This window comes from Myotis daubentonii, chromosome X (assembly GCF_963259705.1).
Source record: "Myotis daubentonii chromosome X, mMyoDau2.1, whole genome shotgun sequence".
NCBI lineage: Eukaryota > Metazoa > Chordata > Mammalia > Chiroptera > Vespertilionidae > Myotis > Myotis daubentonii.
The window spans coordinates 132,110,400-132,116,459 of NC_081861.1; positions in this window are offsets into that span (position 1 = coordinate 132,110,400).

Below are 6,060 nucleotides of genomic sequence, written 5' to 3' on the forward strand. Positions count from 1 at the left end.
AGTATCTAGGTTTCAGCATTCTCCTGAGAAAGTTTTTCTCTTTCCTACCATCATGCTCTGTTTTTTATGACTCTCTTGGTTTTCTTAGAGGAAATAATGTCTGAAAACACTTAAGTTGATCCTAGGTAAATAGGCCTGTACTATTCATTTTCATTGAAAACTGGAGTTTATCCAATACACTGTTTGACACAGAACAGGCACAGCATAGCTCCAGCGTGAAGCAGAGTTTTCGAAGAGGTAAAACACTGAGATGAATCAGATTGTCCATGAATCTTGTGCTGGTGACAATCCCGCCAAAGTGAGAATGTGGGGAGGCTAAAGATCATAATTACGGGAGGGGACATGAGGGCATGTAGTGGACACTGTTGGTGTCCTGCCCAGATCCTCGGTACTGGTGAAGGCATCATTGTCCAGCTATTGTGACTGTCCGCTGCTAATAGGTCACAGATGACCCTTCTAGAATTGATGTTGGTGAAAAGGAAGCTGATTTAGCCAGGAGGTTTTACACGCATGCATGTGCATACCCGTACGAAGGGGAGGAAGCTCATAGCCAATGATTGTCTGTTGACTGACAAGGATATATTAAAAAAACAACCCACCATCTCCCTTGCTTCTGTTTGGGGGCTCACTGTGGTGCTATTCATGTTCCAGAGCTCCCCCATTGGATCAGGCTGAGGCTGGTCCAAACTTAGCCGAGACCACATTTAGCTTTTTGATGCTTTCCTCACTCATCTTCTCCTAAGGCAGTGGTTCCCAAACTTTTTTGGCCATGCCCCACCCTAGCATCTCTAAAATCCAGAGCCTCTCCCCGCTCCGTGACATAGAATTCTTATTCTTCAAAAAATGAACTCCTGTTCATGTGGAGGAAGCCTAAAAGGCCATTCACTTGGTCTAAACAAGCTTCCAAAGAACATGGCCTCCATGAAAGAGAAAAACAAAAGAATAAAAGGACAGTTGAAGTACTGAGGAAGAAATCACTAAGAAATTGTTAAAATCATAATAATAATATGAAGTGATATGAAAAAATAGCAAATAAAGTTTCAAAACATAATACAGAACCAAAATGCATAAATATATCACAATATATATTTATATACTATATATGAGGCCCCTAGAACCATACAAAAGGCACAAAATTCACTGTTAATAACTCATTCTCGAATTGTCCCCCTTAAAAATCAAATTGCCCCCCTGTGGGGCATGTGCCCCACGTTGGGAACCATTGTCCTAAGGGCACTCCCTAGGAAATCCCTTGCATAAGAATCACCGTCTCCAGTTATGTTTCCAGGAAACCTAAACTAAGAGGAGTTTCTTGGATGTTGACAATGTGCTCTGTCTTTTTTTCTCATTTGACAGCTTTCTTGAGATATAATTCACATATGTACAAGTCACATATGTAAAGTGTATATATTATTCAGTATTTTTTATGGTTGTGCAACCGGTACCACATTTTACTTTAAAATATTTTCTTTGCCACTAAAAGAATTCTGGTACCCATTAGCTCTCAGTCCTCATTCCACAACATCCCTCTCCATCCAGTTCTAAGCACCACTAGCCCACTGTGTGTCTCTATGTATTTACCTATTCTGGATATTTCATATAAATGTAAAAATATAATGTGTGATATTTTATGCCTAGCTGCTTTCACTTAGCATAATGTTGTCAAAGTTCACCCACGTTGTAGCATGTATCAGCACTTAATTTCTTTATATTGATGAATAATATTCTATTCTGTGCATATACCATATTTTATTTATCCATTTATCAGATAATAGACATTTGGGTTATTTCCACTTTTTGGTTATTATGAATAATGCAGCTATGAACATTCATGTACAAGTTTTTGTGTGTGGACATATGTTTTCATTTCTCTTGTATACACCTAGGAGAGGAATTGCTGAGTCATATGGTAACTTATGTTAAACTTTTTGAGGAACTCTCAAACTTTTTTCCAAAATGGTTACACCATTTTATATCACCAAGGTCTTTGAATGCTCAAATACTTCAGTGATGCACACTTGTGTGCACCTGCCACTACAGTGTACCTCAGTGATTTAGTCCAATTGTATTCAAACTTTTATTTAACACTGGATTCAGATAACAGAACTGCTCTGGTTGGAGCTAGAGTAGGGATTTAGAACCTCAACCATTCACCCACCCCACTCCTTTATGTAGAAGCCTTTGGAAAAGTCTTCAAAGCCCAATTTGAAAATCACTAGAATATATTTTATATTTTACAGTTACCATGGACACAATATGTAGCAATGGCTTATACAAAATGACTGTGGATGGCCACAAATAGGTAAAAATATTGTATGAAATATTTAGAGGAAAGACATAGGTGAGGAGTAGGGTTATTTCAGTAGGAATATCAAGAATGCTGGGTCCCAGCTCTCCCTCTATTTTGGCTGGCTATAGGTCTTTAAGAGCTTTTACAAAAAATATCTAGAACAGCAAAATTTACAAACATCCAAAATATCTAACAGCAGGGATTTAAAAATGTTCACTATAGATATGCATGTTAACTACATATTATTTTAAAAATTTACAATGAAGGTTTAGTAAAAGGGAAGATATGCAAATTTCATGTGCATTCTGAAGAATTGACTTGTGTAAAATATATGCAGATAAATATGAACAAATACAAATAAAAAAATCACAAAGTTGAACCAGATTGTTTTGTACCTATAATGATTTATGAGAAGCTATTTATTTTTAATATCACTTCCCTTAACATTATATTATTTTTTAATAAAAAAGTCTCAAAGATTTTTTCTGAAAGATATTATAAAACTAGAAAGACAAAAAGTAAAAAATAATGCTATAACAGCAAAAATGTTTTCTGAAGTGTCAAGGAAAGGAAAAGGTTCTTTCCCTCATTGTACCATCAGCATCATTAAGATGGAGAATCAAAAGTTGTCCCCAGGAACAACTGCTGGAGCCCTAGTGATCCAAATTGGAAATTTCATAATTGTTTTGCCAAGCCATTATACTGACGAATTATGAGTATAAAACACAACTTTGCAAGTGATGTGTTCTGCATGTATCAGAATACTCATAGAGGTAGTTCCTTAAAGTACTACAGCTTGTATGGGAATTCGTACTCAAATATTCATGTTAATTTCTAACAGTGTTTTTAAAACTTCATTTAAAAACATTCTTAATTGGCTTATGAATTCTACTGAGTGTCTCCTTTTAGGATTCTATATATTACTTGCTGGGAATCTATCCAATGTTGAATAAAATTTTTATCTTATTTTTTGGCTAGTAAGCAATAATCTTAAACTTGAGAGGGAGCCTTAGGAATGTCAGCATGTTTCCAAAGTTATAAGACAGCCACCAGATGGGCATTGTTCTGATTAATTTAGGATGAGGTAGAGCTCTTTGGTGGTGGTGGTGGGGGGGGGGGGTTGAAAGATTAGAAGAACTAATATGACAACCTCAAATTACTAACACGCTCAGTTTTGAAAATAAATAGACTGTGTGTTTTTTAAACAATGGATCAATGGATTAACATCTAAACTAATTTGAGAGAAGAAAGGAACTTTTGCAAATCACCCCTCTTACCATAGTTCTGTTAAGTATTTGTCAAAGCCAGCATACCCAAAGCAAGAGCTAATGAACCAGGAATGATAAAAATTTGATGAACAGATCCCATCAGGCAAATGAAAAGAGTCTGAAAGTCCAGAAAGAGTAGTAGAATGCCATAGTTGGGTACTCCTATTTGATAAATAGCTTAATTGCCCATCATCAGATGAGTGGATTGAAAAACTGTGGTACATATACACAATGGAATACTACACTGCTATAAATAAGAAAGAACTCTTACCATTTTCAAGAGCATGGATGGACCTGGAGAGTATTATGCTAAGCGAAATAAGCCAGTCAGAGAAAGATAAGTATCATATGATCTCATTCATTTGTGGACTATAATGAACAACATAAAATGATGAACAAAAATAGATCCATAGACATAGAATCTTTGAACAGACCTTCAAACCTCAGAGGGAAGGCAGGGGAGGTTGGGTGTGGGTGTGGGTGTGGTAGGGGTTATAAGAGATCAACCAAAGAACTTGTATACATATAAGCATAACCAATGGACATAGACAGTGGGGGGTGTAAGCCAGGACTGGGGTTCAGGGGAAGGCTGGGAGATGATAATGGGGGGGGGAGGGGACACAGCTAATACTGTCAACAATTAAGAATATTTTTTAAAAAGTAAAAAGAAAATAATAAGGGATGTATAAGTAGATACTTGATCATTTTCATTGACTTCACAAAATGACATAAAAAGACTACAGAACTTAAGGAATTGAGTGTATCAACAATACCAATAAACTCTTATTAATGAATCATTCTAGAGACAAGATCCCTTCTCTTCCTTATTTTTTAGACCCAGTGATGAGGTAATTCCATGAATGCATAAGTAGCCAAGTGGTGATGGCTAAACAAACTAGGCTCCTAATTGGTGGCTTACAGAAATGTTTTTGTTTCAACCTCAGTTGTCTTGAGACCATTCATTGGTTAGTAGTCAAGACTCTTTTTGTTGCAAAAAACCCTAAAATCCAAATCAACCTACCATAAACAAAGAAATGAATTTATTAACTCACTCAGCTAAAGAAGGTTCTTAGGATAGCTCACAAAACTGACTGAGGAGATACAAAAGCCAACACCAAGGTGGGTCAGAACTACAGGATGTAAAACAACATTTGGGAATTACAGAGTCAAAGAATTAGGGATGATGAAATGAGAAGGAACATGTTCCAAAAGGCCAATGAGAAGAGTCCGCAAGAAGTCCAGAATCAGGGGCTGTAACCAGAAACGTAATGCCCTCTGGTTTTCCATCTATTCCTCATCTCTGCTAATCTGTGCTTCTACTCATGTATTGGCTTCATTCTCTCCTAGTAGAAGCAATCTTGCTATACATGGTAAACACCTTTGAACAGTTCTGGCATACCATACATCCTAATACAAAATCCAAGAAGGGTCATCCCCTATGCACATACACTTTGAATCTAGAAAATTTACAGAAAATCTCTAATTGGCCTAGTTTGGGTCGCATGCTTATATCCCGAACCAATAACTGTGGCCACTATATCAAATGACCATTTCTGTGGCAAGGGAAGAAAAGGCACTGTGGTAGAAAATCCTACAGAATTCACAGAGTGATGGTGGTGGAAGGAGAAATTCCGCAAAGGGAACAGCATGTTGAACTACAAGGGGAATATGAAAAGATCATAGGCACATGAGAATAATAACTCCTGAGTCCTTATACATCTTCCATTGTCCATATTATCAAAGAATGATTACTCCTGAGGGCAAGCCACACTCAACTACTGTCAACAATGGTATAAAACCACTTAACTAGTGATTTTATTTATTTACTAGAGGCCCAGTGCGCGATTGAAATCGTGCACCCTGGCTCCTGCCTCCTTGTGCAGCCACCCGCGCCTCACTGCGCATGCAGCCTCCTGCTGATCGGTCATTACGGTGTGATGGCATCATGACCATTAGCATATTAGCTCTTTATTATATAGGACAGTGATGGCGAACCTTTTGAGCTCAGCGTGTCAGCATTTTGAAAAAACCTAACTTAACTCTGGTGTCGTGTCACATATAGAAATTTTTTGATCTTTGCAACCATAGTAAAACAAAGATTCATATTTTTGATATTTATATTTATTTTATATATTTAAATGCCATTTAACAAAGAAAAATCAACCAAAAAAATGAGTTCACGTGTCACCTCTGACTGGTGGTACATATACACAATCACTGATATAGGATTTATTTATTTTTAAATATTTTTTATTGGTTTTAGAGAGAAAGGGATAGAGAAAGAAACATCAATGATGAGAGAGAATCATGGATCGGCTGCCTCCTGCATGCCCCACACTGGGGATTGAGACCACAACCCGGGCATGTGCCCTGACCAGGAATCAAACCCATGACCTCTTGGTTCCTAGGTTGAGGCTAAACCACTGAGCCACACCTGGCTAAACGTAATGTTATTTATTTACAAACACAATCAAGCTCTAACATTTGAAAGACAATAGATGA